Source organism: Achroia grisella, unplaced genomic scaffold, assembly GCF_030625045.1.
Source record: "Achroia grisella isolate CSIRO2021 unplaced genomic scaffold, CSIRO_AGI_Agris_v1 utg1234, whole genome shotgun sequence".
Lineage (NCBI taxonomy): Eukaryota > Metazoa > Arthropoda > Insecta > Lepidoptera > Pyralidae > Achroia > Achroia grisella.
This window is the reverse complement of record NW_026712601.1, coordinates 490,748-503,541: the sequence shown is the minus strand read 5'-3', so window position 1 is coordinate 503,541 and position 12,794 is coordinate 490,748. Positions and strand designations below refer to the sequence as shown.

Here is a 12,794-nt window from a genome sequence, read left to right as displayed (position 1 = left end):
GAAGAATGAGCAAGAAACTTGTGTGTTGCTCTTTTTAATAGAAAAATAAAGAGTATAAATAAATAAATAATTAATTAGTCAATTTGTTAAAGTACACGCTATTAGCTTTTTAAAAAAAAACGTATATTTTACCATGTATAATTAACGCCATCTAGTCCCACTGTAAGCAGAGCTTGTGTTATGAGTACCTTGTTTGTACATACATACATAATATACATAGAAAATACCCAGACCGATAAAAACAATCATACTTATGAATACAAAATTTGCGCCGTGCGTGGATTCGAACCCGCGACTATCAGAAGTAAAGGGGTATGTTGAACCGCTAGACCAAGGCTGTCAATATCATCATTAATTATTGACTTACCTCATTCAGAATAGAAGATGCATGTTCACAATTACCATCAACTAAAACACCAATAGGAACTTTCCAGATGGTCAAAAATTTCGCCGTGTACCAACCAATGTCCTGTCTAATATGCATTACTGATACTCTTACGTCATAATCAATCAATTGCTTTACCAGTTGTATATTACCTGAAAATAAAATTCTACATTACTATAAGGTCAACAGTTTGACATAGCGCCTTACTGATACCTAAATACAGAACCAAGGCAGGACATGTAATAAGAAGTAAGAGAGGGAGAAGTACCTATCTTAGATTGGTATCCAAGAATTCAAAGGAAACGAGGGAGACAGAAAAAGAGGTGGGAGAATGGCATAGGGGGAGTGGCTGGACGAACATGGAGAATAGAATAGAATAGAAAATAATTTATTCAAATAAACTTAATTTAAGCACTTTTGAATAGACAACATTTTTTTAAACCTACCGCTTATTCGGAAAGCTGTCTCATCACAAGAAGAATAAGCAAGAAACTTGTGTGTTGCTCTTTTAAATAATCCTTGTAAGTTCGAGCTTTATGTTTTAGGACAAGCTGACGAACCTAGGCTGTGGTATCCAAGGGATCAAAAAAGTACACGAGGGAGACAGAAAAAGAGGTGGAAGGATAATATAAGGGCAGTGGCTGAACCAACATGGAGAAGGAAAGCGTTGGACAGAAGAACATGGAGTCTTTTGGAAGCTTTATGTTTTAGGACAAACTGACGAACCTGGGCTGTGGTATCCAAGGGATCAAAAAAGTACACGAGGGAGACAGAAAAAGAGGTGGAAGGATAATATAAGGGCAGTGGCTGAACCAACATGGAGAAGGAAAGCGTTCGACAGAAGAACATGGAGTCTTTTGGAAGAGCTTTATGTTTTAGGACAAGCTGACGAACCTAGGCTGTGGTATCCAAGGGATCAAAAAAGTATACGAGGGAGATAGAAAAAGAGGTGGAAGGATAATATAAGGGCAGTGGCTGAATCAACATGGAGAAGGAAAGCGTTCGACAGAAGAACATGGAGTCTTTTGGAGTAGGTTTGTCTTAAGACAAACTGACGAATTTAGGCAACAAACTTTAACCTTACCATCAGTAAAAAGGCTATATATAAATAAACAGAAACCTAACAGTATATAATATGCAAATGCAAAAGTCAGTAAGCCCCCTCCGATCGATCCCCCGTCCAATTCAATCGGGGACCGATGTTACGACGGCCTGAGCCGAGGTTCGAACCCCTAGCGGTGCCCTCAGACTAAAGTCGTATCCGTCAGGCGGGAGTTGGCCTTCAGCCGCTCCAAAAGTCCTTTCGCGGGTTTGGAGTGCCATCTGCACTCGCCCCTATCGTCCGGTGAAGCTGTAAAGGCCAGCCGCGGCCAACAGCATTAGAGTAGTCCGAAAAAAAAGTCAATAGGTCTTTTATGGGAATAGGTATAAAAATTTACAATAAGATACCGAAGGATATACTGGAATTACCCTTAAGTAAATACATAACAACTGTTAAATCATATTCACTGAGCAAAGTCTATTACTCACTAAACGATTACTTGAATGACGAGCATCCTATAGTTGTTCATGCACGAGATTTTTATTTAATATTACACATATAGAAGAGCCCACCTATATATTTTAATATACGTGAAAGTTCTTGTCTGTGTGTCCCCAACACAGGTAAGAACGAAAATATGAAACCTGGATCGTGGTTTACAATAAATAAAAAAAATCAAAATTCGTTATTTTAAGAAACAATTTTCATATATTTTTATTATAACTTGCCAGTTTTTCGCTATACTATTTTAGAAATAAACTTACGTCATTTTAATAAAGCTGAAATTTATCTATATTAACCGTACTAAACTGCCATTGACGGTAGAGAAAATATTATAATATAAAAATGATTGATGTTCATAGGCTAAATGTCCTACATGAATAAATGATTTTTTAAGTTTTCAAACTGAAAAAATGGGAACCAAAAGTCTAAATATATATAACTCTAAAGTGACTGACTGACGTAGTAATCTATCAACGCACAACCCAAACTACTGGACGGAGAGCAAGTTTCTTGTTACCAGCTCATTGAAACCGTATATTGGGTAACAACGGTGTATACAATTCATGGCTGAAATTTGGCATGCAGTTAGATGTTATGACGTAGGCATCCGCTAAGAAAGAATTTTGATTAATTCTGCCCCCAAGGGTTTATCCCCTTAGTGGTTGAAAGTTTGTATGAAACTTTTGTCAATAATATATATAAATTTCCAATCGTAAGTTTATTTACAAAATAGATAGTTTACTTTGCAATGAGCATAAATACTGTTACGAGCAATATGTGAAAAAATGGAGCATCTTAAAATAACGAATTTGATATGAAATTGTATACACCGTTGTTACCCAATATACGGTTTCAATGAGTCTGGTATGATAAGGAACCAAGAAAACTGTCTGGCAATTTAGGAAACTCAGTTTGAGAGAACTCTCAATAATATATATAAATTTCAGCTTTATTAAAATGACGTAAGTTTATTTCTAAAATAGTATAGTTTAGGGGGGTCGGCGGAGGGTTGGAACAACTACGTGTCTGGCAATGAGCAGCGCAAATAATAATGCTACGAACAATATACTGGAGCATCTTAAAATAATGTTTGACATGTTAATCCAATATACGTTTCAATGATTCGCAAAGAACCAAGTTTATTTAGGAAACTCAGTTTGAGAGAACTCTCAATAATATATATAAATTTCACAATTAAAATGACGTAAGTTTATTTACAAAATAGTATAGTTTAGGGGGGTCCGGCGGGGGGTTGGAACCACACTAAGGGTCTGGCAATGAGCAGAGCAAGTTATAATACTGTTACGAGCAGTATGTGAAAAAATGGAGCATCTTAAAATAACGAATTTGATATGAAATTGTATACACCGTTGTTACCCAATATACGGTTTCAATGAGTCTGGTATGATAAGGAACCAAGAAAACTGTCTGGCAATTTAGGAAACTCAGTTTGAGAGAACTCTCAATAATATATATAAATTTCAGCTTTATTAAAATGACGTAAGTTTATTTCTAAAATAGTATAGTTTATATATGTCTGGCACTGAGCAGCGCAAGTTATAATAGTGCTACGAACAATGTATGAAAATATGGAGTTTCTTAAAATAACGAATTTGGTATGATTTTTTTTACTCCTTTGTTACCTGGTACCTGCCAAAGGAACCACGATCCAGGTTTCATATTTGGGGATCGTTCTTACCTGTGTTGGGGACACACATACAAGAACTTTCACGTTTATTAAAATGACGTATGTCTGGCAGTCGTGGGCTCTTGCTCTAATAGACACCTATATAAATATACATTGTAAGAAAACTGGCTTTTACAATAAATAAATAAAATATACAATTTAATTTTTTGCCAGTTTTTCGCAATTGGATCTATATACTAAACTGGACGGTAGGGAAAATATTATAATATAAAAAATTTTACGTTCATAAACGACTAAAATGTCCTACATGAATAAATGATTTTTGAATTTTGAAAAAATGGGAACCAAAAGTCTAAATATATATAACTCAAAAGTGACTGACTGACGTAGTAATCTATCAACGCACAACCCAAACCACTGGACGGATCGGGCTGAAATTTGGCATGTAGGTAGATGTTGTAATAAAAAATTATTCTGCCTCCAGCGCGAACAAAGCCGCGGGAAAAAGCTAGTTACTATTATATTTCCGTTAATCTCGTCCGCACATTTATCTAGTACCCATAACACAAGCATTGCTTCGCTTGGGATTAAATGACAATGTGTGAATTGTCCAAGGATTATTTTACTTGGCTTTCACCGGTGTTCTTGCTATATATAGGCCTAAGCCAAGTACATAAGCAAATTATGTTTCTTATGTACTTGGCTAAGCCTATATACAGTTATATCAATAAACGTCCTAATCAGTTTGAAGGCATTTTTATTATTATTAGTTACTAGCTGTACCCGCGGTTTTATCAATAAATATTCAATAAAAAATATAGCCTATATGTCATTCTGATGCTTGAGCTATATTACTGTAAAGTTTAATCAAAAACCGTTCAGTAGTTCTTTTCGTGATAGAGTAACAAATATACTCACATACGTAATAAGGAACGAGTATTACGGGATTATTATGGGAATTATGGGAATGAGTATTACGGGAAACGAGCAATTGATTAAAACAGTCCAATAACCGAAGTGACCGATACCTCCTATTGTGTGCAAGTGTGCGAACGGATTCTAATTAAAATATTTATATTATAATACTTACGATGTTCACTTTCACACGTAAAATAACAAAGGAACTTGACGTGCTTGGTCAGGAAATAATCAGTCACCATCTGTACTCCTGCAGGGTCTAAACCCATGACGTTGCTGATAACACCGGCAGTGATAATGGTTGAAAACCACAGATACCTCATGTTTAATGCCTGCACAAATAAAGTAATACGATCAAACAAATGAGTAAATAATAAAATTGATTATTAATCTGATAAATAATAGACTAGATTCAAATAAACTTAATTTCAGCACTTTTGAATAGTCATAACAATTTTATTTTAATCTACTGCTCGTTCGGAAATCTGTCTCATCACATCTCTCTTTATTGATAAGGTAAATTGGCTGCAGCTGGCCTTTACAGCTTCACCGGACGATAGGGGCGAGTGCAGACGGCACTCCAAACAAAAGGAAGGACTTATGGAGCGGCTGAAGGCCAACTCCCGCCTGACGGATACGACTTTAGTCTGAGGCACCGCTAGGGATTCGAACCTCGGCTCAGGTCGTCGTAATATCGATCCTCGTTTGAATTGGACGGGGGATTCTAACTTTCATAACGTTACGCTATAAGAATGAGTCCGTAGAAATAAAAAAAGCTGTAGAAATAGGTAAGAAACAGAAATCCACGCAAACGATTCGTTGCTGGCTGCTTGTCTGCCATCTTTTTAAAAACATTGTATTTTTGATATCTATTTTTGATATGTCCTTTTTGACTAGACTTCTTCGCTGTGAGCCCTTTTGGAAAATATACACATTTATTACAATTATTAAAGATTTTTTTAATTGTCGTTGTGTTGTTATAATGTCGTTATAGTAATAATATAACAATTATGTTATATATGTATATTGTAATAACATAACATAATTGTTATGTTATTATTATTAAAGATTTTTATTAATTGACATTGTGTTACCGCTCTAATCACATGATTTGTATGTTTGTATGTTTGATTGTTGTTTGTCAGCCATAAATTCTACGATTATATACAACGTCTTACTCTTCTATAAATTTTCTGTTATTGCAACAAAGTGAGTAGTAATTTTCATTATAAATTTTTGTTTGTGAATTTGTACCGGTAGCATTGGGGAGATCCATTTTTGTCCGTCTTTTCCTTTCCGCTGTATTTACATAGTTTTAATTAAGTTGCTCCCCTCAGTCTCGAGACGCTATGTTTCATAATTTAACTGCTACCATTCAATATTTAGTTTCAGTTTTGAAACAATCTTCTGTGAGTGTTCTGAGGAATTGTTCGGATTAATACCAGCTGCTGAGTTTCACCACCGTACCACCCGCCAGAAACTGAAATACCATCCTGATCATCTGGATGAATGGCGGTCTTCCACAGTGCGGTTTTCTAGAAACTTTTTGCCTCGCACAACCACATTATGGAATCACCTTCCAGCAATGGTATTTCCGAACCGATACGATATTGAAACCTTCAAGAAAAGAGCTTATTCCTTTTTAAAAGGCCGACAACGTACTCGCAATTCCCCTGGTGTTGCGGGTGCTCATGGGCGGTGGTAATCACTTACCATCAGGTGAGCCGCATGATCGTTTGTCCCCTGTGTTATAAAAAAAAATATCGTAGCGCTCATTTTTGATGGATTTTAATAAGAACTGCAAGTACAAGGGGGTATCCCTAGCGTACCTAGCCCCCTTGTACTTGCTTCGGCAATACATATACTAAAATTGAAACGATACAGAGAAGATCAGCATGGCCCCTGCGCCAAGGATGACACGGAATCGTGAAACGTTCCACATTTTTCTCGAATGCGGAAACGAAGCCGAGATGTCGGCGACTAATCATGTCTGGGTTTTGGTGGGTGGGGTCCCACAGTATTCGACCGCATCCCTTCATAAAGGCGGACGTTTCGGTACTGGAACCTTACCCCTCGAAAAAAAAAACGGATACTCCCCTTGGGTATCCCTAGCGTGCAGTGTATTGTAGTGATGAAGAGAATTATACCAAATCTACTCTCAAACATACTTAACTTTAGGTATTTATATACATAGGACCTTTCGACCTCTTGTTCAGGTCGTATTTTTTACCTCTATTTTTACAGTCTAGTTCGGTTTACTTTTTTCCCTTTATTTATTCAGGAGCTTAGCAGAAAAGAAACTCAACTGATACTTCTTTATATTATTATTTTTTTTAGTAAATTTAATTTTTATTAATAAAAATATCAGGACAATTCACACAGCGCCATCTAGACCCAAGTTAAGCTAGATAAAGCTTGTGTTATGGGTACTAGATAACTCATACAAATACATAGATATATTTTTTAAAATACATACTTACTATACATAGAAAACACCCAGACCGATACAAACAATCATATTCATGAATACAAAAGTTTGTGCCGTGCGAGGAATTCAACCCGCGACTAGACCATCGAGTACGTCAAAAAATAATCTTTTGAATATCACATAGCGTTTAGGTAATGAGATACTCCATATCTATATAGAGATTTTCTACCTAAATAGATGTATAATATTAACAGTTTTACTCTACGTTTGGTTAATTATATAAAAATATTTTTCTGTATGCAAGTGTTGAGAAATTTAATTTAGTTAAAATAATAATAAACTTAATTTAATTTACTTTAAAGTTTAATCTCCGTCAGCCACTGTGGTTTAGTGGTCTAGACTAACTTAGCTGTGATATTTAATTAACTAAAATCTTAAGACGTTGTAATTTAAAATAATAATAAATTTGACCACATGTTCAGACAAATAATAAAAGTGTAGAATAGAATAGAATTTATTGTAATAAACTTAATTTAAGCACTTTTGAATAGTCATAGTTATAGGTTCTTTTGACTCGGTTCAGAGACGTGCTATGAGAATAGTCGATGATCCCAATCTCTCTGGCGGTATCGAGCCACTTAGCTTGAGGCGAGACTTCGCCTGAATTTGTGTGTTCTACCGATTATACAACGGACTGTGTTCTGAGGAATTGTTCGACATGATGCCAACAGCCACCTTTTACCACCGCACCGCTCGCCATCGATAGAGAATTCATCCCCACACACTGGAACCTAAGTGGTCCCGAACAGTGCTGTTTCAGAGGAGTTTCCTCCCGCGTACACTTAGATTGTGGAATGAACTCCCTGCCGAGGTTTTCCCACGAGACTACAGCATGGGGTTTTTCAAGAAGGGTATATTAAGGTTTCTTAAGGGTCGGCAACGCGCAAGTGATACCCCTGGTGTTTCAGGCGTTCATAGGCTACGGTAACCATTTACCATCAGATGGGCCGTATGCTTGATTGCCACTATCGTAGTATAAAAAAAAAGTTATCATTCTTTCAATCTTTCGCTCATTCGGAAAGCTGTCTCATCACAAGAAGAACGAGAGAGATACTTGCGTGTTGCTCTTTTAAATAATCATTGTAATTTTACATTTCCAATTCGAAACGTGCGAATACAAACCACCAACTAGCACTAATTTATTATCTTCAGATATACAATAGGATTAAATCAGTCGTAGTGATTAGAGCAGACCAGTCCCTACAAGCAACACCCGTTCACGAGTGTGACGTATGATATATGTATATGTAGATTTTTTTTATTATATAGTTATGCCCTTATTTCCATAGACTGAAGATCCATGCCATTTTTTGCAATTTTTTTTTTTTATTTATGTCATCCGCATAATTTTTTTTTTTATTTTTACTTCGCTAATGAATAAGTTTTGGTAAAGAAACAAAATTTTTGAGTTGTATTGTATATCTAGTAGTTACTTAATAATTAATTTTTTAAATCTGAGCGGCTGAAGGTCAACTCCCTCCTGACGGATACGCTAGGGGTTCGAACCTCGGCTCAGGCCGTCGTAATATCGATCCCCGTTTGAATTGTACGGGGGATCGATCGGAGGGGACTATGACCAAAGTCAACCAAAGTTTTCTTTTATTGTTGTCGATCCAAGTATATTTTTGCCTGACATTTCCTTATCTTCCTGATCCTCCTTTTTCTTCTTCCATGACTCTCCATTTCAAAACTGCTTACATCACGATGTAGTCATTTGAAGTAATTAACTATACCTACACATGTCCATTATTCTGTTTGTACTACCTTTTTATCCGTTTGTTCTTTGAAACGCCTAGATCTATTTTGAGGGTTATTCACTTGCATATATTTAAGTTTTCGTTAAGGCAAATTCGCAGATCGATCGGAGGGGTAACGGCACCAATTAACTAACACTTACCACTGCAGCATCGGCGTTAGCGCATGTTTATCATCGCGCATATTTATTCATCCGTCATACTCGTGAACGGGTGCTGCTTGTGTGGACTGGTCTGCTCTAATCACTATAACTTATTTTCTCTTATTAATTGTTTAACCAGTTGTTGTATATTGAATGTTTTTTCTATTTTATTATTTCATTGAATTAGTGCTAATCGGTGGTTTGTATTCACACACTTAAACTTAAGTTGTAAGTAAGAATAAATTATTTAAAAGAGCAACACACAAGTTTCTTGCTTGTTCTTCTTGTGATGAGACAGCATTCAGAATGAGCGGTAGATTAAAAAAAAAAATGTTATGAGTATTCAAAAGTGCTTAAATTAAGTTTATTTGAATAAATGATTTTCTATTCTATTCTATTCTATATTAATACAGATGTAATACAAATTCCAATGTTATAACCAAACAAACTAATGATAATAATTTTTAATAATCGACGACCTCGGTGGTCTAGCGGTTTAGCACACTGCTTTACGTCCGATGGTCGCGGGTTCGATTCCTCGCACGGCACAAACATTTGTATTCATGAGTATGATTGTTTGTATCGGTCTGGGTGTTTTCTATGTGTAATATGTATGTATTTACGAAAAAAAATCCATATATATGTGTCAGTTATCTAGTACCCATAACACAAGCTTTAGCTAGCTTAACTTGGGTCTAGATGGCGCTGTGTGAATTGTACTGAGATTTGAGATTATTATTATTCTCCTTTTCACAGCTTAAGCTGGTGAGTACCGAGGACGGGACATGCCCAGTCCCTCGTTACTTTATTTCGCTGATTGGTTCACTCTGTGGCATTTAGGAAGCGACGGACTATTGCACATGTATCTAAGATAACAGCCTTTGTAGTGGAATGTAGATTCGTTTATTTAATTTCATATCGTCTATTGCTTTATGTAGTGTTTTAGGAATAGTTATTTATTATTATTATTATATATATTTTTTTTTTATTTATTTAACTTTAATGCACACAATATAATATATAGTATAGTACATTTGGCGGACTTAACACCATAATTTTTATTTTACATCCAATATTTACAATTTAAATTGTTCCCTGGTACCTAAACTAAGTAGAATCTTGATTGTAGGTACCAGTTCCCTCCTCATACAATGGTTGGAATTACAATTTATAAAAAGACAATCAAATATGGTATTAACTCAAGCTTAGCATTATTTACTTGCAATGTGTGTGTGTATGTGTGTGTATGTGTGTGTGTGTGAAATTTAATCTAAACTTTCCTGTATGTGCAGATTGCGCAAAAATCACAGTGAGACGTCACTTCGTGCAAATCCACAATGGCGGTGTATATTGTGGTGGGTCACATGTGGCTTTTGTAGCTGACAGCCGGCAATCCACAAATACGCACGTCCCTCGCTCCCACTGTGCAGTTTGCATTACGTGCCAGACATGTACCATAGATACTCACTCATAGAAGTGACATAATGTTTTCTTTTTTTAACAATTAATCTAAATATATATGAATATGTATAACTCAAAGGTGACTGACATAGTGATCTATCAACACACAGCCCAAACTACTGAACGGATCGGGCTGAAATTTGGCATCCAGGTAGATGTCATCCGCTAATCATTTCATAGGGGATGAAAGTTTGTATGAAACTTTGTCAATTTTAAACCGATCGGGCTGAGACTTTGCATGCATAAAGCTACCATGACGTAGGCATCCTCTAAGAAAGAATTTTGATAAATTCCTCCCCTAAGTTGAGAAATTAAGGCGAGCGAAGCCGCGGGTAAAAGCTAGTAATAATGTATATTTGTAATATACTACATAATATAATACATACATACATACTGTCTAAATTGTATAAAACATTAATTAAGTTTATTAAAACAAGTAAATTAAATCTGTAATCCTTGCTCACACTAGTTCGGGAGTCAGGACTGCATCAAACTGTACACTGATGAAAGTTTAAATAACTAAAAAAATATTTTTTTGCCATTTCTTCACAACCACAGACATATCCACATCCGCATCCACATCTAAATCCACACACACATACACATACACATACACATACACATACACATACACATACACATACACATACACATACACATACACATACACATACACATACACACACACATACACATACACATCTATATCTATATATCTATCAGTGTTGCAAACGGGTCTTCCAGCCACAGTAAGTCTTTGGTGCATAATCGGTGTTAGCAATTCGCAATCGTGAACTTTTTATAATCAGCATGAATCTGCCAATCATTTCACTCACCCGGTGACCTCCGCATTTAATATTTACGTGCAAATTCTGTTTACCCCGTACTGAATTAATTACGGGAAAATGGCATGCAATTGACATTTGCGACCATTATCCAGTTGTTATTTGTCATAGAGGATAATGTGGTTTTGCAATTAACGTTGCATATAATAAATTGTTTTGAACCAACTTCATAGAGGATGGTGTTCGCAAATCGGATGTTATGTAAGTTTTTCTCTACATTCTTCGAGTCGTGTCAGTTCTTAGCACTCCGAACTGACGGTAGATTTGACATATCATAAGAGTAAGAATGTTTTTGATTTTGAATATTTTCCGAAAATTCATCAATTTTAGAAATAATTAAAGACAATCTAATTTTTTTCAGACTTTCTCATGGTAATGTTATAAAGCACTTTATTAATTTTTTAAAAACATCTTACCCACCCCAGCTCTACATAGACATAATTTATTAAATTACAATTTAAAGAAACTTTAAACTACTAATATTTATATATAATTTTAAATTACAACTTTAACAAATTATTTACTTAAAGTTTCCTCAGAAATCATTCTATTTATTGATGACAACCGCATAAATATTCGTACAGTAGCATTTCAGATGCTTTGTATAAGTAAATACTAGTATTATAAAATAGTTTGTTAGTTTGTAAGATTGTAGGGATAATCTCTGGATTTACTTAACCGCTTTTGAAAATAATTTTAGTGTTGGATAGCCCATTTATCGAGAAAGACTATAGGCTATATAACATCACGCTACGATCAATAAGAGTGGAGCTATAATGAAAAATATAGCAAAAACGGGAATCTATAACGCAGACGAAGAATATAATAGAAAATCATTTATTCAAATAAACTTACATTGAAGCACTTTTGAATAGTCCTCACATTTTTTTTAATCTACCGCTCATTCGGAAAGCTGTCTCATCACAAGAAGAACGAGCAAGAAACTTGCGTGTTGCTCTTTTAAATAATTTTCTACTTACTCTACATTTTTAAGTTTAAGTGTGTGAATACAAACCACCAATTAGCACTAATTCAATTAAATACTCAATTTGTAGTTACGGCAATCAGCTAATCATGTATATGAACACTAGCTATTTAATATTTTATTTGAAAGTTGAAAGAATGGTTCTATTATAAAATAGAAATTTTTATACATTACAATATCTTTGAAAACTAAAAGTAACTTAAACTTTAACAATTATATTTTAATTTTGTATTAAACTTATATAAAAGTAACCCTTTCTTTTTATTGAAAGGTTGTCTGAAAGTGGTTGCTGTATCAATAATTTTTTTATTGTAATATTCTATTTTTTATTCTAAGTTCGATAATTGTTAACGCTTATATTAGAAGCTACTTAATATTTCGAAGTTTCTAATAACAAAAGTACAGTCTACATCATTTATTTATTACTAGCTGTTCCCGCGACTTCGTCCGCGTGGAATTTATGAACGTCTTCATAGTAGCTCCAATCTTTAATTTCAGTTCGATCAGTCGAAAATCTAAGAAGATTTATACAAATTTTCATCCCCTATTTTATATACTTAGGGATGAAATATATCAAAATCCTTTCTTAGGGGATGCTTACGTCATAGTAGTTTTATGCAT

General features: G+C 35.0%; 1 non-coding gene and 1 pseudogene across 1 annotated transcript; one reads left to right on the top strand and one right to left on the bottom strand.

Moving 5' to 3' along the window:
• LOC131854551 (ionotropic receptor 75a-like) overlaps positions 1 to 4,820 on the bottom strand; it is a 35,152-nt pseudogene extending 30,332 nt beyond the window's left edge.
• A 1,517-nt stretch (positions 4,821 to 6,337) lies between these two features.
• LOC131854553 (U6 spliceosomal RNA) lies at positions 6,338 to 6,443 on the top strand. The gene has a single exon (XR_009358059.1). It is a non-coding gene; the product is annotated as a U6 spliceosomal RNA (small nuclear RNA).
• Positions 6,444 to 12,794: the final 6,351 nt, after the last annotated feature.